The sequence below is a fragment of the Parasteatoda tepidariorum genome, chromosome 4, assembly GCF_982258835.1.
Source record: "Parasteatoda tepidariorum strain Cologne lab strain chromosome 4, Ptep-v5.0, whole genome shotgun sequence".
Lineage (NCBI taxonomy): Eukaryota > Metazoa > Arthropoda > Arachnida > Araneae > Theridiidae > Parasteatoda > Parasteatoda tepidariorum.
The window spans coordinates 117,617,389-117,639,300 of NC_141758.1; the positions used below are offsets into that span (position 1 = coordinate 117,617,389).

Sequence of the window (21,912 nt, forward strand, 5' to 3'; positions counted from 1 at the left end):
ATTTAGACACTATTTTAGGGGGGGGGGGAGGAAGCTAAATTTATTGCTGTAAAATTTTTTACATAACCTTTTTATCTGACTTTGTCGATGAAATGGCTATGTCTAAGAAATGATACTGTCTCGATTAGAATGACCCTGTCGACATATTAACTTACTGAATGGTACTGAATTTTATTATATTAGATCAATAATCTAGCAGCCTATTGCTTTTAAATTTACGAATGAGGGCTACTTAGTGTTAGATGCTTCTATAATATGATAATTGCTCTTCATGTCTTTGGCCGTCCGTGAGTTTAACATCGGTAGCGTGACGTGTGCTATGAGATGAGCATATTTAAATGAGATGGTGGTGAAAAGATTTTGTTGTAATTAAATTGACTAAGTTTTTAAGGAATTCAATATAAGTTGGAAATAAATTTGTAATAAAAAGTAGATTTAAAATTGTTTTGCACAAAGTAATCTGACTGAATAGGCTCCATAATGCAGGAGCCCCTGTCTCTTAGTCCATTCGTGATTGCAAATATTAAATTCTTTTGCTAAAAGAATATTCAGTCAGCGAGTGTCTCCACCAATTATTTCTTCCTCAGCTAAAAATTTTTTTTCTTCGGTTGTAAACATGACACACACACAAAATAATCTTTTAATTACATGACTGGCTTAGCCCTATTAGCATTAAATATTATATAAATATTAGTTATATCAAATATACTTTATAACAATTTTAGTAACAATAGGTACGATGGAAATTGTTTCTGCCATTTGATGATCTGCAGAACATACTGCATTAGCTAGGTTACAAAGCGACTACATTAAACGTTTGAAATTTGTCGACAGGGAAAAGACCTGTCCTTCTGCTTATGCTATTAATTGTTGTGAAGGATGGTGGACTAGTGGTGCTCTTAGGGCGATGGACTTGATCTATATATTTCTGGACCAGGGTTGGACAGGAATCAGAGGCTATGTCATTTCCTGATTACATAAGTAAATCTTTAATTTCTCATCACTTCTTATTGAATTCAAATTTTTCCACAGATTTGACTCTTGTTACAGACCCTGTGAGAAAAAGTATATATTTAATATCTTTTCATAACATGTTTTTACAGCTATAAAAACTACTATAATAAATATAACTATTTTTTTTTATTTATCTCTGTTTCCAGTTCAAAAATTACCTGAAAAATTTATTAAATACTTTAGCGGTCGGGAATGAAAACCGAAATAATTTGATGGGTTAATGCAGGGAGGATGCAGGACAATACGTGAGACAAATTGCATGCTTAGTAATTCTGAGTTCTACCCATTGAATTATATTATAAAAGATATCACAATGTCTTAAAAAACACTTTCAAATTAAATAATCAAAGTTTTAAATAAATATTAAATGCTTAATAGTCTTAAATTAGGTGTTTTCTATGAAAAGTTATACTTTTTTTCTCGTATAATTTTAGCTTCGTCTGCTGGATTTACAAGCGAATCTACCAGAAAAGAATAATTCAATTTTGAGATGCACTGCCGGACACTGCAAGTCGAAAATAACACACTTTGGTAGAAGACTGGGGGCCGTAAGTATGATCCTGACAAAAAACAAAACAACTGGTGTGCATTTGCAACAAGGTGCACTTTAAGTCTCTCGTAGATTAAAGTAGTCTTATTGGTTGTTGTGTAGAAGTTTGAAGAAAGGCGCATGCCTGTGTGATTCATCCCTATACTTTGTAAAACAACAGTGAATATACACAATATTCACTGTTGCTGATCATTTTATAAAATCCTTCAAAAAAGCATATCAAGATTCCTTGGTTTATTGCTTGGAAATATAGTTGCAAGTAAACAATAACTTGCATTGATGGAATAAAACTGTACAAATATTCAACAGGGAAAATTTTTTCTCGGAAAATTTTCTCGGAAAATAGGAAAATAAAAATTTATCACTTTAGTAAAATAAAAGCACATAGTCCAATTGTTACTTTTTATATTAAAGAATAAAAATTATTTCTTTTAATAACAAGTATGTGTTTTTGACTTGTATTTTAAATATAGCTTATCTATGTCATAATAAACAATGACGGTCAGAACGTATTGCTTTAATAATTGAGTGATGTTTATTTTTATATTAAAGTTTATTTTCATTAAAAAAATTATGTTGTGAAATAATGTTTGCCGTAATCTTTTTTTTAATTCTTTACTGTAGTGTGTAATTTATTCTGAACTTCGTCATAAATCTTCAGAATTTTATATAATGGTAGTTGACAGATAAGATATGTTCGTTAATAAAACTTAATAAAATACAAAGCTTGGAATTTGTTTTAGTGCTGCTGAGGTATTATGAAAACAGATATATTTAAAATTTGGTTACTTTTAAATTTTCAACATGTCAAACTCATTTTTATTTTAACATTGTCATTAAACATTAACTCTAGCTAAGGAGTATATTTATACTACTAGCATTGTACTAGCATTTATGTATATAAGGGTGATTCTCACGAAATATGACAATTCACTGTCCCTTGCTCCAAGATCTAATACTATTATACTAAAAGAACTTTTTTTAAAAAAAATTAATAAATAGCATCGCTGTTAGCATTTTAAAATTACTCTGCGCTAGCAATGACTGTTTTGTATAATTAAAAAATTTAATTGAACTTCAAAATATCATTTTTCTGGCATGTCACAAACAATGTTTTCAATAATAACTAGCTTCAAAACTTCCCATACATTTTTCAATATATAATTTTTTTTTTATCTCAACCGATGTAAGCATTTCTAGAATATACTCAGAGGGTACTATTTACAAAAACTTCGTTTAAAATAATTTTTTCTGTCAATAATTTGTTTGTCCCAAGAAAATCTGTCATTTTTCTGGCTACTTTTATTTAGTGGTTTATAACCAAAATAGATAGAGCCAGCAATCAATATCTTATGTTAATAGATTGATTAGATACCTTCCTATACAAACATGTCTTGTTGCATGAATAAAGAACCAATTTTCTGGTTTAAAATATATTTCAAAAGATTTTTCGAGGTGAGTAGGTTTTTGTGTTATTTTCCTGTTTTCTTGAAATCATAAATAACAAACTACATAGATTTACCTGAGTTATTTTAAAAAATCCTGTTGTTTTCTACAGAATATAAATGTCTTAGGCCAAAATATTAAATTAAAGTAAAGTTATATGCTATAAAATGGTGAATTTGTCATTATCCTGGCTTATGAATGCCAGGACATTGAAGTGTTACCATAAATTTTCTTTAACTGCTAATATTGTAAGGAGGGAAAGCAAATATAAACCTAATACCATGTTTATGTATGATTGTAAAATGCTTGGATGTAATCAAAGTTATTTATTTATTTAATGATTGATTATTATACACAATTTTATTCTGTACATATCAGCAACAAAATTTTTTTTGATTCTTTCTACAATGGATAAAAATAACTAATTTAAGCAATTTATGGTTCATCTAACATAAAGGCTTAAGTTGAGTTACTTACTATTAAGTTAAAATGACAGTTTTTTAAACTTCTAAGCTAATATGTCATTTTCCTGGCATACAAGATTTGGTGAATTTCGATTTTATTTTTTTTCTCGAGCAAATGTCAATGAACTACACTGCTGTCTGTAAGATATTAATAAGTGTAACTAAAGAAATATACAAAAAATGTTAGATTATTTTGAAGATTTTTTGGTCCGAATTGTCATGTTCAAAAAGAATCACCCATATATATTTTTTTATCAAAAGTGATAGTAAAATAATGATAATAGTAAAAATTTCTTTGGTTTAATATTTAAAATTTAACTGAAGAGCATTAATGTGTAAATACAAAAAATTTAAACGAATGTAGAAAAGAAGCTTGTTTAAATTTTAATCTGTAAGGTCCTTAATATTCTTTGCGAAAACAGTTTTTATGTGGCTAATTTTTTCTATGGCTAATTCATCAATATCAGAGACTTGAATCCAGCCTCTGATTATTACTTTTTTTAACTTTATTTTTATAAAAAGCTCTGTTTTAAAATGCTTACACGTTACACCAACTTTTTCTTAAATCTATTTATGTTCTTAATGTATTACCTATAAATAGCGAAACACGGGAAATGGAATTGTTTGAAACAAAAATCTATTTTATTATAGAAATGTTCTCAAAAGATTAATTGACTGTAGATAAATTTTGATAATTCATACTAATGGTAGTTTTTAAAAGATGATGTAAGAAATTAAATATTTTTCCGTCTATTCTCCTATGCAATTATATGTTTGTGCAAATTTACATTTGATAAAACATAATAACTACTCCTATTTTTCGGTTTTAAAATTAAAACGTTATGTAATTTATTTGGCTAAGATTGTTGGAGTAATAATTATGGAATTGTAGATAATTAAATAATTATGGAAAATCCTCTAAATAATTATGGAATTGTAGAAAATGTCTGATGTGCCCATGTAAAGTTATTTTTGCATTTAAATTACTGGCTATTTTTCAGGACTCGAAAAACAGCCCGTCCTCGACGGTCAAAAATTCTCCGCGGACAACGAATTTCTCGTATCCGACGTCCGCGCGGACGGCCATTTTCCCGTTAATGTTCGTGATACATTTTCAATTTTTATTATCTTACAAGAGTCTTGTAAGTTACAAGGCAGCAAAATGACCCACAATACAGCAACATACTGCGCATATATTGATGTTTTCTCTGTCTGGGAGTACTGCAGCGGTTGAAAGGGGCTTTGCAGCAATAAACTTACAAAAAAAAACACAATACGTACTGGTCTTAAACAAGAAGCTTTAAAAGCAATTATGAACATCTATAAATGGAAAACCCCTTTCAGATTTCTGTTCAGAAACCTCTGTAAATCATTGGCTTGATTGTGGAACTGGCAAACGTCATATTTGATTCATTTAAAAAACGCAGTACCCTCGGATAACTTGACCCTTGTCATTTAAATTATTTTATAAAAGAAATACTAGGTTACTATTAGTAACCTAGTATTTCTTTTATTACTGCATAATGTAATCCTAGTAACGACTAATTCATTGTGCAATTTATATAAATGTTTGTAATAAATAGGAGAAAATTATATTTTTATTTATTTAAAAGCGACGGGTTAGTTTCAACGGAGGACGGGTGCATTAATGGACAAGCCGTCCTCGGGGACGGGTAAAATTTCTGAGTTTTTTCGAGCCCTGCTATTTTTATAATATTAGATACTTTCCTGGTTTCACACCCTAGAAAAATTTTACGTTTCATTTGGGATTCAGGTATTTTGTTAAGTAAAATTTCAGATATTGAAAGAATAAAGTTACTTAAGTATTTCTCCATTTAATTTCAGTGAAAAAAGAAGTGGAAGAACTATTTGTAGAAGTGAGTAATCTGAATATTTTTAAAGTATGTTCTTTTTTGTGTCAATTATTGCAAAAAATGGGAATTTAAAAATTTAAAAATTTTGTTTTAGGATTCTTAGGATTTTAGGAAAAAAAAACTTTTTTTGGTGGTTAAAATTTTCCCTCAATTCAAATGTAAATTTAATTTTAATAATATAGTTTGGTTTTTATCATATAATTTCAAAATTTGAACAATGCATGATAATTGTGGAATTACAAATGGCTAGAGCAAAATGAGAGGTGACAAGAGTTAGTAAAACTGCCAAGATAGATTAAGTTAATTCATTTGAAAAAAATAGGAATTCATTTAAAATTAAAAATAAGCACTTGAAAATTATTAATGATATAAAATTAATCAAACAACCCATTGCATAAAAGATAGAAAAAATACCAACAAAAATTTAGCAGCTCAAGTATTATTTCTTTATTAAATCAGAAATATTTATTCCAAAAAACCAACTGGTCACAAAGTATACTTTGGAATAAGAGGGAGAAAAATTGATGGCAGCAGAATTTGGTAAAATAATTTTATATAGTATTTCTGTACTGTTATGTAAATAATACGTGGAATGACATTATAAAACTATTGTTCCATGTTTTTCTCTTTCTTAAGAATACAAGGAATCAAGTAAAATTACATGGCCGAATTATTCTACTACCGTCTAAATCTTCCCCTTGCTTACTCCAAAAATGAAATGTGACGCAAAATAATATCAGAAAATACGAAATCTAATATTATTGATCATAGATAATATTAGTTTATATAGAATCGAAACAAAAAGTTTTGTTAGTTAACCAACTGTAAAAAAGAGTAACAGTCAAAATAATTTTTGGCTTACTTTTTTCGAAAAACGTTTAAATTTTACTTCCAATGACAGTGTTAGAAAAGGCATGGTCCAATTAAGTTTTTCTTAAACCTTAAATAAAAAACTACAAGCTTTAAATTTAATTCATGTTTATTTTATTTAAAGCTGTGATTTTAAAAGTTGAATCTATGAAACTAATTAATTTAAAATAAGGAGTAATAGAAATAAAAATATTAAGTTATGTAATGAAAAGAACAATTAATGGAAATATAGTACTAATTTATATAGGACAAGCATAAAAAATTGCCACTATATTACTGACACTAATGATGCACTTTGTAGTAGGTTTTTATTGAAACAAAAATTACGTCCTTAGAAACAAAATGAAGAGGTTCTTTTAAGGGAACGGTGAAAAATAGTCATATTATTATCGAATCCAATTATGCTTAATTTTGGTAATCTGTAAAAATTTAAATAAAAAAAATAAGTGTAGTACTAAAACGAAAAATTAATTGAAAAATTGAACTAACTCGTTTGAGAGAAGCGTAAAGAAATATAATTGGAGCCAGTGCAACTTAATTTTGTTAATAAGAACTAATTAAAAATTTAAAACAATAAGGTATATATTTAAGAACTATTAAGCAAAATAGAGAAATGCCACTAATTAGTTTAGGAGAAATGTAAAAAACTGCCATATTATTATTGACACCAATGATGCTGTGTATTTAATTATAGACACTCTTGGGAATTGAAGCGATTTTAATAGGTATTAAATGTACGAATATATAGGGCATCTATACTGGGAAGCTTTAATATAGGGTACTGCGAAAAAGAAAGTTTCCTCGCTTTCTTTAAAGGGATAAGTATCTGAGAAACACGATCTTATTTTTGTAGATTTATGTATATTAATTTAGCCTACCTTTGCGTTTTGTGAGCGAGGGAAAAGACAACATAAACATAAAATCGAGCGTTACAATTGATCATGAAAAAGGTCAAATGTATTCTATATAATATTTAAAGTTGTTTTTTTTAAATAAATTTTTTAAAAAAAGTTTTATTTTAATTATAATAGCATTTTTTTTAATTCTGAATTATATTTGCTTCTATGAAACAAAAGAACTTTAGTTAATAAGACAATCTTCAGAAACATGTGCAGTTTTAATACCATCCACATGAATACTGCTTGTGTGTTTATCAGCAACCATATCCCGCAATCTTAGACTCAACACGAACTCTTTGATCTATGGAAGTGATGATCATATTGTTCATTTAATGTTTTAACAGTTGACAGTACCTTCTGCAAATTTTTTGAGGGGTCGCCCTGCATGAAATTCAATTCAAAATTTCCCTTAAGGTGAAATTCTGCTTGGATGCCTTGGCTCATTTTAACAACAACAAAAAAATAATAATAATTTAAATTCAATAATATTAATAATAAAATAATAATAATTACATTAATATCAAAACTTTCCTTTTCAGGATCTTTGTTGGTGAAAGGAGCCTTAAGATAAAAAAATATGCAATAGTTGTAAATAGTTGGTCTCGAAAAAACGTTTCAGATTGTGAAATGTTTAAAATCTTTTCTACATAAGAACGACAATTTCTCATTTTTTTTAAATATTGTGGTTTAAAAAAAGTAATTAAAATATGGCTTGATTTGATTGACCTTTCCCTGTTTTAAAAATATAAGGGTTAAAATTTTGCTTCTTCTGTGAAATTACTTCAATTCCTATACATTTTATTGCCATAAATTACATTATTTTTAATCTTCTTTCATTAGCACAAAGGCGCCAACAACTTGAATGCTTTTAATGAAGAAAGAAGCTTAGGAAAAAATATTATCATAACCAGTACAAAGCCAATAAAACTATTAAACTATTAAACAATAAAACTATTTACTCTTCCGAAATACCAGAATTCTAGAAGGTTATAAACAGTTTTTTCAAACTTCTAAGGTACTAGTTTCAAGAACAACTTACAAACAAGGAATGTATATAGTTTCAAGTTCTGAGAATGAAGAACCTGTGTTTGGAAAAACATTATTTTGTGAAAAGGCTCCAAAGTTTAATTTGTTTGTAATCTTTTTAAATCTTGTTGTTTTTCTTACAATCGACTGAAAAATGTAATGTAGTACAAGTAATAGCGCCAGAAAAATTGTAATAATGAATATGTTATAAAAATATTGCTTTTTATCAAATACTCACCATCACTTACTAATATGTAAAAAAATGACAGTAATTTTTTTCCAAACTGAGTGAAATTTTTATCTTTTTATCAAGTAGTAAATTATGTTTGTAAAAAAGTGATTTAGTTATATTGTAAACTTTAATTCATATGAGGCAGAGTATATCAAGAAATTTAATATCTTGTTAAAATATTGAAAACTATTTTTTGATGATCCCAAATTTTAAAACTGTAAACATTGAGGTAACATAAATTTTGTTTAAATTATTATAAATTAAAAATAAGTTTGAATTGAATGCACTTTCTTAGTAACAAAAACATACAATCTATCATATTTTTGAGTGAATATTATGTATTTTTTTGATGAATGCTGTGATTTGTATAAAAATTATAATATATTTAAATTTCAAGATTTTGCATTAAAATTATTACATTCTGTGTATGTATACAAACATCAAAGTGATTGTAAATGAATAAATTATGTTTGAATATCGATCTAGATCTGTATATTTTTTGTTAATATTTCCATGTCATTATTTTTACATTTCTTAATTTACTTCAAATTTATTATTTCCATACGCCAATATATTTAATATTGAAATGTTTCCTTAAAGATTAGAGAATGACCTATCCAATATCTTTTTTATATAAATCTTTACATGTGAAAGTAATATTTTCATTTTTAAATAATTTCAAAATACATTAATAAGAATTTGAATGAGCCTAAAATTAAAATTCTCTTTAAAACATTAGTGGTACTAACTCTATAGCATCTTTTGGTTCTTTGACGAATGAATTGAAAAAAATGATTTTAATCTATATATATATTTCTCTTACACGGCACCAAAAAAAAGCCTCATTACAACTTCCCGAATGGCAACGTTAGAAAATCGACCAATGATTGCTGCTAAAAATGTCACATGGCAAATGTGACATGAGGTGGCTCAACATATAGCGCTTTTAAAAACGGAAACAATAACCAGAGTGAGCATTATCAGGTTGTTCAATTCAGATTCATGCCCTAAAAACATGATAATATTTAATTTAAACTCAATTAGGAATTAATTAGGCTGGCCTTCTCCATGACTATAATGACTATAAATAAGTCAGATGTTTGAGAAAATCAGTTTAGTATTGACTAAACAAGTTTTTAGACATGGACAACTTTATGTTGGCCTGTCAAGAGTTAAGTCATTTGACAGCCTTTCAGTAATTGCTCCAAGATGCCAAATCTCTAATTGTGTTTTCAAAGAAATTCTAAATGCTTAGTGTTAATTTCTTAGAGCTTTGCAGAAAAAAATGTTTTTTGGAAAAAATTTAATTGAAACTTCTATTGGCAGTAGGTAAGGGGAACTGCCAAAATCAAAACTCCCCGATTAGAAATGTAGCATGGCGACCTCCACGTGGTATTTCTCGGGTAATGCTAACAGCCATGCATTTTAATTTATTGTATGCAAAACATCCTTATTTTGTTCTAAAATGTTATGTACTTTATCACAAATGTTAATTAATATAGAAATTGATTTCAATAATGCTGATCACCAAAAAATATTTTATTTGGCGATAAAACAAATTTTTGTGTTCTTGAAAATGAAAGACTTTTTGAGGGTTATTATCTCACAAGGAAAAGTTAGGGCTTAAAGTTTATATTTTTAAATAATAAAATTTTTTTTCTAAAACTTTCAGAATTTCTAGCATTAACTAATTTATTATACACATTTAGTTGAATTTAGGTGTGTAACTGCAATATTTGATAATTTATTTTGCTAATATGTTTCTCATTTAGCTAATGTTTTGATTTTTTCACCATGTTCAATCTAAATAGCTAATATACTTTTTTAAAAGCCAATAAGAACATTGATAGAATTCTTCTACATAAGTACAATACTATGTCTTTGATGATAAAATACTATGACTTTGATGATAATATACTATGTCTTTGTGCTAGAACTTTGTGTTCATTGGCGAGCGAGCGCAGCGAGTCATGGTTCACGGCGTGAATCACATAGGATTGCGTAGCAATTCTCGGGGGTTGGCGAGCGTTAGCGAGCAGGGGCGGAGCCTCCTAGTTTTAGATAAATCATTTTGAAGAAAGAAAAAATTTTTTATATGAAAGACAATATTTTGAAAGCGCTAAAAAAGCAGAAAAGGTTAGCATCATTATTAAATTATTATAAAAAAAGACACGATAATTTAAGTCAAATTCACATAAATCAAATTATAATTTAATTACTTAAATCCATAAAAATTAAAAAAAAACTTTTAATTTTAGATGTGTTTATTTATATATATGTATATTAAATGACACATTTAAAATAAAAATAGTGTTTTGAAATTTTCATAAATTTAAATAATTAAATTATGATTTTATTTATGTAAAATTTATTTATATTATCGTCTCTTTATTTTATATTTTATTTTATATTAGGTTCTTTCAAAATACCCATGTTTGGTGCAACCTTCTCTCGTTGTCTGGAGCTAGTAAGAGCACTAATATATAGTAAAACTGAACACGAATTTATGTAACCAGCAAATGACTACCAATGTTAGGCGCAACATAGCTCGAAATTTTTTACAGCGCAGCTAGGTATGATTGCTTTAGGATATTAATTTTCGATTAATAATACATGAATGAAGAAAAAGAAGCCAGTACTTGAAATATTAAGTTTTTTTCATTTTTTTTTCATCTTTGATATATGAATAAAATAATTATACACGTATTTTTAAAATTAGGCTGCATATACTCCTTTTTCTACAATATTTACTTAAATTCTTTTATGTTGTTTTACATGTCAATTGTAATACCTTGTAACATCAATGTTAACAGTTATTTTACGGTATAAAAACACTAAAATGCTTATACCGTTCTGAATATTTTTTTAACATTATAGGAGGATATATTGAATATTTTTGAAGAATAAAAAAGTTGCGAGCTTAGAATTGGCGTCATTAGTAAGATATGCATATACTAGTGCCAATATACCATAAATCATAATCCTAAATTTATCCTAATGCATAAATAATCATATGTGAACCATCTAAGAGCAAATAACATTATTTGTTTCAAATTGTTTTGCAAATTTTTTATTTTTGTTACAACGAAATGAATATTCTATTATTGTTTTTTGTTAATAATCTGAAAATTTTACTAGAATCACACAAATGCTCTGAATCTTTATTACATTTTTTAATATTAGTTAAAACGTAAGGCATTAATTTTTTTTTATTTGATGCAATCTAGCATATGGAAGGCTACTGCAAAAATTCACCAATTTTCTACAAATATTAAAAAGAACAAATTTTATGTTTTATGTAGAAAGTGAATTGTTACTCGGAAGGACAAAATATTCTTTAAAAAATTATTCTACCTGTTTTTCAAAATTTATTTATTATCTTCAGATTTTTGAGCTGAAGTTATTGGAATAAAATTATTAAATAATTGAAGAATGGAATTGTTTATTTTTTTACAATATATATATATATATATATATATATATATATAATAAAAAATAAATAAATAAATAAACTGCAAAACTAATTAAATACATTAGCTAATTATTCTTTCTTTTAAATACTAAAGCAGCAAAGCATTTTTTATAAAAGAGTTGTAAAGCTTAGAAGATTGTTGCACTGTAGTTTTTCATAGTCACCACCCATAATATTGATTAAGTAAATATGTATGCATATTAGTGGAGTCACATTATTTATGAGAGGAAGAAAGAAAACATGCGATAAAAACTGTCGAATCAAAAGTAATATCAAAACGTATCGAAAAATATATCGAAAATATCAAAACCAGTACCTGATTGAACTAGGAGGAGTTTCCAAATCACACTCAAACTACTCATTCTTTCCGGCGGCATTCAAACATGTTTTGATTTTTCAGTAAGTACCATCTTCAATTTTGATAGATTTCATCTCTTATCTGAAATAATAGTTATGTTAATGCTATATACTATTTTGTTTAAACTTTAGGAAGAATTATAGGAAACCATATATATCAAGGGTAATGGTTATAGAATTATCTGTATGCGTAATTGTTTGTTAAGCAATTTTGAAAGGTGTTCTGTAATAACCACTCTTAATATACAAGGTCCGGCTATTAATTTCCAGTACTCATGGAATAACTCAGAAGAAAATAAAATTAAACACATAGCCATTTAATATTATTCGAAGTAACCCCCATCAGCCACAATGCACGTCTGTGCTCGGCAGTGCAAATTTCGGATCGAAGTTTTAAAGTCCTCTTTTGGAATGCTCTTTAATAGTGACGTTACAGTCTTCTTGATGGCTTCGACATCTTGAAATCTTGTCCCCTTCAGAGAATTTTTCAGCTTAGGAAACAGTCTGCGGGTGCTAGGTCTGGAGAGTATGGTGGATACTGCATTTCAACGACACCATGCTGGGCTAAGAATCGCCTCACAGGCAACGCAATGTGTGGAAGCGAACCTTTTCAATTTCTTCCGACGTGCGTAACGACTGCGGCCAACCTGTGTGTGGATCATCTTCCACGCTTTCGCGCTGTCTCAAAAGCGTTTAAACCATTCAAAAGTTCTGGAGCGACATAATGCTTCCTCGCCGTAAACTTCTTTAAATCATTTGTAGGTTTCTGCAGCTGTCTTGCCCAATTTGAAGCAACATTTAATGTTTATTCTTGCTCCATTTTCACTTCGACAATAGGAATTTAAGAGCTACGTTTTAATGCGCCTTTCTATGAGAACCACTTACTTCAGTATGGTGCCGATTGCACTGCACATGCGCAAGAAAACACTCTTCAATATGCAATCATTAGCGCCATCTTCCGGCTTTTCGTTCTCCTACAGTTACGTCAGTCCTGGAAATTAATAGCCGGACCTTGTACATTTGAAACCTTTGTCAACATTGAAGTAAAAAAAAAAAATAACGAATTAGTGCTCGTCAATAAATAGTTTAGTGAAGAAAGAATTTAAATGCATTATTCAAGTTCTGCGAATCACTTTCAAAAGGAAAGCGAGGTTAAAAGCATCTAAACCAGTTTGATTGCCAGACAATCAAACTGGTTTTGTTGTTTTTATTTTTCTGTCTTCGCAAGAAATTCGAAGAAGTTTGATGATGCATTTCTTTATTCACCAAAAACTAAATTATCTCCCAATTAAGCATAATTTGCATCTCCCAATTCATTAAGTTATTTTATTTTTACTTTTGACAAGGCTACTATAAAGCCCTATAGTAAAGGTGGTTAGTACAAGCAACCCAGTATATAATTTTTTTAACAATTTAGTTTTAGATTTCAGACTTTTTAAGTTCATATTCAGTCTCTGTCGTAATCGGAAATTCTGTCAAAGGACAGAAAAGCGTCTTCTATGATTTTGAACAGACTTGTCAAATACATTGTGTTACGTGATTTCAAGACTTTTATAATATTTCCAGAGTTTAATTGTTGTATACTGAAACTGTTAATTAATTTCACTTTATTGCTTAATATCTATTTATACAGTTAGAAGGCCTCCTAAAATTTTTATAATAAAAGACACTGAAAAGCTAAGACATTTAATTATATATGCAAAAATATCACTTTTTTACACTAATAGAGAGGTTATGGAATAATTTATTTTGTTGAACTTGTTTTAATTTAGTTTTGAGTGAAGTTAACCAGCAAATAGGCAAATGAAATTTATTTCGTTATAGTTTCTTATAAGCTGCCAATCTAGTTTGATTAAATAATAAATTCATTGTAGGAAATCATTATACTAACAAAAAGTTTTGTTCACCCACTCATAAATAAAAGTATGGCCAAAACAAGTTTTACCTAATTTAGTACAAGAAAACTGTAAAATTTTGCTAAAAGTCGCAGGAAACTGTTGGCACTACAAAATTTTTAGTTATCCCACATAGAAAAAAATATAGTTAAAACAAGTTTATGCAAACTTTTAATCTAGAAAGAATCTCAAAACATAGGCTGACTTCACAAAATTATTCGAGCATATGGTGCTTTAACAAAACGTATCGTTAGCTGTCCCACCAGGAAAAGTTATGGCCAATGCAAGTTTCTCAAAATGTACGACTTAATATTTATAACCATCGTTGAACAGCCGGCCCAATTTTTCGGGTTTATGACTACAAATGTTAAACTCCATAGCCTTGTAATTTGGAATCCAGTCCAGAAGAAGGGGGGAACTCCTGGAGAAATTTGCCTTTGTGGAAGACTTTTTGATGGAACTCACCAGCATTTGTGTTACGTGGAAAGGAAAACCATGACAATCTACCACGGTCAGCCTGGCGGCAAGGGGACTCTAACCCATGATCCGTCAACCTCTCAGGGTGTTTTACGTCAGCACTGCGTTCAGTGCAACCTGGATACGGAATTCGTTTCGATCAGATATAGCTGGGATTCGAAACCTTGTTGGAAGACGAACGCTCTATCCACCGTGGTTCTACGACTTCATATGTACGAAACCACAAGTTTGAATTTCGCGATTAAACGCTTAACTAAATACTCTTAATTTTTCTTCTTCTCAAGAACTTAAAATAATATTAGTAGATTAATACAAAAAGCAAAAGTATAGTGTGCAAAATTAAAAAGATGACCACTTCTATATCTTTTGGCCTAATGATTTTATCTTCATGTTCTAAGATGCTAAATTAATAGAATTATTAAGATAACATCTTAGTGCATGAAAAATTATAAAGGTGCTCGCTTCTTTATTTTGCACATTGTATATAACACACTATTAAGAAACGCCTTTAATCTATAAATTTATGAAGGATCCATAATAGGAACTCACTTGTAATTTTTACTTTGTTTTTAAAGAACTTAGACCAATATTTGCAGCTTCATTCCTAAAGTAACAATATAAAGAAAGCAAACACTTCAATATTTTTAACTTAATAATTGAATCTTCATTTACTAAGATGCTATCTTAATTAAGATAAAGATTATCTTAAAGATTATCTTAATGATTTGATTAAGATCGCTCCTTAGAGCATGAAAATCCAACCGTTAGATCAAATGTTATTAAGATACTTGCTTCTTTATATTGCACACCGTACATAGCACACTGCATTAACAAACATTTAATCTATAAATTTATGAGGGATTCACAATGGGAACTTACTTGTAAAGAGGTAACAGAGACTGGTAATCGGAAGGTGAAGTGGTCTCAGGAAAATAACTGAGTATTCCCAGGCGGTGGGGGCAATGTTTCTGCTCACATATAAGTGAAAAGCGTTGCTACAGTTTCCCAATTAGAGTGAAGAGCAAACTGAATGGTCGCTTCCAGGCCACATTGAGATCGGGATCGTTTGAAAAACTTAGGATCAAAATGCTGTTGTGCTGCAACAGCACCACCTAGAATTATCCAGAGAACATAAAATTAGAATAACTTAAACAAAGTTAAAAGCTTGACGATGTTCACATTCATTAATTAAAATAATAAACCACAGCAGCATCTTACAAATTTTAGCTAAAAATTTGAAGCACCCTTAATTGATATTTTATTGTATCCTGATTGAATCCTAGGTGGTATTCCTCACTCAGATAAATCCTAGGTTTATGGTATTCTTATTGAACTATCTAGTCTAATATATTTACATACCTAGACATATTTTCAAACTGAATGAAAAAAAATTTCAAAATTAAAATTTTGTAAAAAATTTTTTTTCAAATATGGAATATGCAGGGCAATTTAATTTTTAATTCTTGAAGCCCATGCGCATAAAATAGTCAGGAGTTCTTAGATGGTATAGGGCAAAATTAGGAAAATTTGGCAACAGCCAGTTGTAACATTTTCAACAGTATAAACTTTTTCAAAAATAGAAAATTTTAAATGGTTAAAAATTGTCAATAAATAATATCAGGCATTTCTTTTAAAGCATCTCTCAAAATATGGTAAATATTACAATTGAAAAATGCAGAAAAATTTAAAAAAATATGTGTGAAATAAAATAATTTCCTAAGTGTTATGAAATATTCATATTAATTCCATATTTATTTAACAAAAAAACCAATAATAAAGTGCACATGTTTCACATTTTTAATAAAAGGTGGCAACTGGCAATTAAAGTTTTAATCACTATTTGTAGTAGTTAGCCATTCTGTGGCGATCGTTAATTTTGACATAAACCCTAATCCATAATCAGAGATAAAATATTATTGGCTTAATAGTTGTTAAATTTTGATGAATGAAAAAATTTGAATGAGAGATGACATCGATTGAGAACATAGTGAATCTTGCATTATAACCGCGTTGAACCGTGGACCAAATTTATTTTTACGATTACCAATGTCCAATTCCGTAGCCTTGTAATTTTGATCCCAATCCAGAAGACAAGGGAACTCCTGGATCAAGTATTGGGAGAAATTTGCCTGCAGAACTTTTTTTGATGGAATTAACCTGAATTTGCATTACATGAGGAAAAAAATCACAAAATCTCCCACGATTAGCCTGACAGCAAAGGGACTTTAACCCATGATCAATCTATCACTGAGGATATTTTATATCAGCACTGTGGTCGGTGTGAGTCGGGTGCAGAATTTGCATTGACCAGTTATTACTGGGATTCAAACCCGATTCACCTCATCGGGAGGTGAGAGCTCTATCCCCTAAGCCACTGTGGCTATCTTGAGGGGCACACTTTAGATATTCTAAACAATAAGTGCTGAAAATATTTTAAATTACAATATCAAACACCAAAATGTTACAAACCAAGATTAAGCATTTCTCTATGAAATACAATGGTGACATCTTTGTATCATCATTATATCATAAGATATTCAAGGTGAGTAGTTTTTGTGCTCCGTACTTGAACTTTATTTTATTTCAGAGAGCTAATTTTGCCTTTTCTTAAACTTTAAGTGGCCTACATTATTTCAAGAAATAAATTGTTTATTTATCAGAGTAAAGCAGGAAAAAATATGTATGACTTTGATTGAAATATTGATGCTTAGAGGCTCAAAATGAAAGTGACCAGTAAAACAAAAGATAATAGAGGAATATTTAATGTAAAATGTGGTTAAACATTTTTAGTCCTTTACATTTTCGCAGTAAAAATTTTTTTTTAAACTTTATTCCTCTATTCTCGAAGGGAATAAATATACATAACTCAGCTACTCTAAATATAGCTAAATCTCACAAGGGAATGGCAAATGAAGAGTACAAATTCTTCTTAATTACTTCTTACGCTATTTTCATAGCAGTCGTATAACTAACAATAACACGGAATTAACAATTACACCCAAAAGTATATATCAATATTAAATTTTGACAAAATGCAATGTCTTTCAGTAGAAAAAGGCTAAATTTTTTTGATAAGAACAATCAAGCAATTCAAATTTAAAAGTCAGACTAGAAAAGTTATATCAATCAACTTTGTAGTGCTAATTAAAAATTTCTTCAAGAATTTTAAATCCTTAGTTTATTTAATTTTAAAATATTGACATTGATTATTCTTGCATTACGGTCTAGACATGATAACATATATCAGTTTAAATATTAGTATAAAAAAGCAGAAATAATTTGTTGAGTAATGTAAACATGTGTTTAATTGTACAAAGAGAAAGAGAGAAAGAATGCTAAATGAAAACAATAAAATTTTATTTTAATCAAACATTAAATGACACTTTAAAATCTATGAAACTCATTACTTCTTTAGAAATACATAAATTTAAGAGACAAAATTTAAGAATAAGTGTAGAAATAAAAGAAACCTCATAAGTAGCTAGCCTGTCAACATAATTTAGAAGCTTCTGCTCCAGATTAAGTCCGAAAATTAATAACAGATATTTTGCTGCTAACTGATTATGTGTGGACCCTGTTGTAAAGAGTCATAATAGTTTTCAGAGATAAAGCAGATTTTCCTAAAATATACATTTATGATAACATATTTCTGCAAGGAAGACTTAATTGTTCAGAAATTGCTGAACATTACTTGAGCAAAATGGATTAATCACTTTTTAACCTATGAGGTCTTCATCTAATCAATTTATGTTATTTTATAGTAATTTTGAAAACAATGTTTCACTATGATTACTCCTACACCTTCGGAATAATATAGCTTAGATAATTTTTTATAGTGTTTTCGCTAAAATGGTTACAAAATTGTATGGAATTAAAAAAAAAATGAGTTTATTTATCCAAAATTGGGCATAATTAAATTTTAAGGTTTGCATTTAAGTAAAGCAGCATATTATAAAACATTAATCACAATACAATTGTTTAAAATTTAAATGAATAATATTTTTAACTAAAACATGCAAATTTCTTCATAATGAAAATTTTAGTAGATATTAACTAATGTTACACAAAAAGGAAAACTTCAACAATCTTGTGAATTAAAAACAAGTTCATTGACTATGCCGGTACAATGATATATTTGTACAACCCTTTTTTCACATTAATTTTACCATAAGCAACATAATTTGCAATAAGCTATAATCGAAATATCAATCTTACTATCAATTCTAGATTACATTATTTTAATCAATCCAAATATCAATTATGATATATTAATTACTACAAGAAAGTACGAGGAGTTAAGAGCTATAATTACTTTGTAAAAGTAACCTCCTTCAATAACTCAGCTCTCTTTTTCTGCTGTTTTATTATTCTCGTCTCATAAATCTCACCAGCATCATAATTGATGTTATAAGCAAAATGCTCCAGGTATCAAAGACATCATAAAATGAAACCTAGAAATATTTAAATGTACATTCAGCAAAGCAAACATCAAGGGTTTCAACTAACTCATAAGCTTTTTATACTAATGTGATATGTGTCCTTCTCTCAATAAGTGATTTATGAGTTTGCCTAACTACAAGTGTTCTCTTGTCTTCTGAGTTTGCTTCAAAATTAAAAGTCTATTAGATCCGCTGTAGATTTGTTATGTAATGTCAATTATAAAATATAAAATAAATGCTTTTCTTAAAAACATCAACCAAACAAAAGAGAGGTCAAAAAAATTTTAATGCCAGACTTGCCCAAGTTATATTAAATTTCTGAGCATGCCTATATTTTTTTATACTTATATGCCTACCAGGAACATTTATTCAGGAACTGTAATACCGAATTTGTACCCCTTCCAACTTGAACAAAAAATTGCAAAGATGCTGGATAAACTGTATCAAAGAAAGAAATCTATTGCATATAATAAAACCTAAATGTTAATTTAACAACTTAATTATATAACTGAGAAATTATAAAGTTTCTCATTTTATTTTACTAGTCGTGTTTATTTTTATTACAACAGTCAACCACTGTGCATAAAAAAATAATAAATATAAAAGTTAAAATTGAAATGCGAAAGGAAGCACAAAAGCAGTTGTATTTAAACTTTGGTTGTGTATATATATATATATATATATATATATATATATATATATATATATATATATATACAAAATTTTTTTTTTACTTATTTATTAATTTTTTTTTTGAAAAATTTGTAAAAGTAATGTTTTTATTAGTAAGCATTCAAGAAAATAAGCATCTTAAGACAAGTAAAAATTTCTTTTGGGGTATGCATTTTGTACACTAACAAACTTAGAAAGGTAAGTAAATATTTTGAGATTTTACAAACCCCAGAGAAAATTGATATACTCTGTGATTTATAGAAGGGTAAGTAAATATTTTTAGGTTTTACAAACCCCAAAGAAAAGTGACAGACTACAGCAATTTATGGGAAGGTAAGTAAATATTTTGAGGTTTTACAAATCCCAGATAAAAGTAACATACTATGTCATTCATTGAAAGGTAATTAATATTTTGAGTTTTAGCAATCCCTAAAGAAAAGTCACATACTATGTGATTTAAAGTACAATCAATACCTGCCTTGATCCTCGCCTCAGCCAATGGCAACGAGTGCTTTTACATCTGTGCCTCCTCTCATACCATAGTCAATAAGTTCTTTGGCAGCTTCAAAATTCTCCGACACTCTTTCTAGGCATCCATCAAGAACCCAGGATCGCTTTTTGATTTTACTCTACAAATGCAATTATTGAAACTGTTACTTTGAAAACATTAATAAAACAACGATGAATAAACAATGAGAAATAAAATACTGATGTCAAAAATCTGCGTTTAAAGAAACCGTTTTTAATTTAAAAACTGTTGTAGGAGATGTAACTATATATTTTCATAAAATTATCTATTATTCTCAACAAAAATTAATTTTTAGATCACTTAAAGTGCAAAAGACTTTAACCTAAATTTATTAACAATAACAGTATTATAAAACATTTTTCAAATCCAAAGTAAGTAATTTATTTGCTAAAGAATATAATATTAAATAATATATGTTTATCAATACACTGTTCTTGTTCATTAAAAACTTGGAAAACTAACAAATTTTGAAACATGATAAAGTATTTATTAACCTCTTTTTAAATATCTAAAATTTAATCATGCATTATAAATTGCAAGCATCAAGAAAAGTCAAGAGAAAGAAGAACAAAAATACCAAATTTTTAAATTATTATAACTCAATCAAAATTTTAATGACATTACAGTTCAACTAAACAAATAAAAGTTTGATATCAAAGTATTATATTAATAATGTATATAAAAGTATAAGTTCTTCATGTGAATCAGTTTGATGAAAATGTTACTCTTGAACATTACTTATTAAGCATTGATAATTAATTATCAACTACATTTTAATGCGTTATTGCTTAATAAGCATAATTAATTTTTATTAACGTCATAGTAGCATAAATATTAAATACTTAGGCAATAAATAAGTTTTAGCACTAATGATTTAATAATAAATAAAGAATAAACTACTTTTTTGAAAATTATTTTTAACACAATGAAGCTTTAACCTTAACAATGCTTATAAATAATATAATATTAAAAAAACATATACTGGTAATATAAATTAATTTCAAATATTTTTCAATCTTCCAGAATTATACTCTTTTATATTAGCAATGTATTTTGAAAATATTGTATTAGAATCTTAAATAAAATAATACAGCATACATAAAAAAAAATTTGTTTACACTGGTAACAGAACAATTTTAAAAAATCTGAAAAATAAAAAAACATAAAATTCAGAAAAGGGCTTCTTTCCCTTGGATGGTAGAATACAAATGAATTATTTAACAAGATTGAAAAAAATTTAACTCATTCTATAATTACATTTCTTAAACAATTTTAAAAACTATCAGAACATGCAGTTGTTCATGGTCTGTATTATTTTAAGACTTTTTAGAAGTTTCTTTTTTTTAGACTTCTAATTCTATCTAATTCTATCACTAATTCTATTTTTTAGCATAACCTCAAGCTGTTATGATTCAATGAAAAACTTTCTTCTGCGCTCTTTAAAACTTTTTAACCGGTAAGTTTTCTGAAAGAGAAAAAGCTGATGATATAGCTTTAAATTTACACTCGTAAATTTATTATATATATAAAATATATTTGTAGTAGAGCTATAAATACGTACACATTAAGAAATCACAATTGTTTATTAAACTTATATTAGCTATAAACTCCTTATAAAATATATTTTTGGAATACTTACTATTTTTTCATTAGATGAAATTTAAATTAAAGTATTTTTATAAGTAATAGAAAATTA

At 28.0% G+C, this 21,912-nt stretch overlaps 1 protein-coding gene across 1 annotated transcript in view; it reads right to left on the reverse strand.

Moving 5' to 3' along the window:
* Positions 1-512: 512 nt before the first annotated feature.
* LOC147812637 (uncharacterized) overlaps positions 513-21,912 on the reverse strand; it is a 30,371-nt gene continuing 8,971 nt past the window's right edge. The window contains exons 4-8 of the mRNA XM_087161963.1: positions 20,162-20,316; positions 18,889-19,027; positions 15,456-15,688; positions 12,164-12,286; positions 513-1,053 (exon numbers count right to left, since the gene is read on the reverse strand). The gene's annotated coding sequence lies outside the window, so the exon portion shown is untranslated. The remainder of the gene's footprint in view (positions 1,054-12,163; positions 12,287-15,455; positions 15,689-18,888; positions 19,028-20,161; positions 20,317-21,912) is intronic.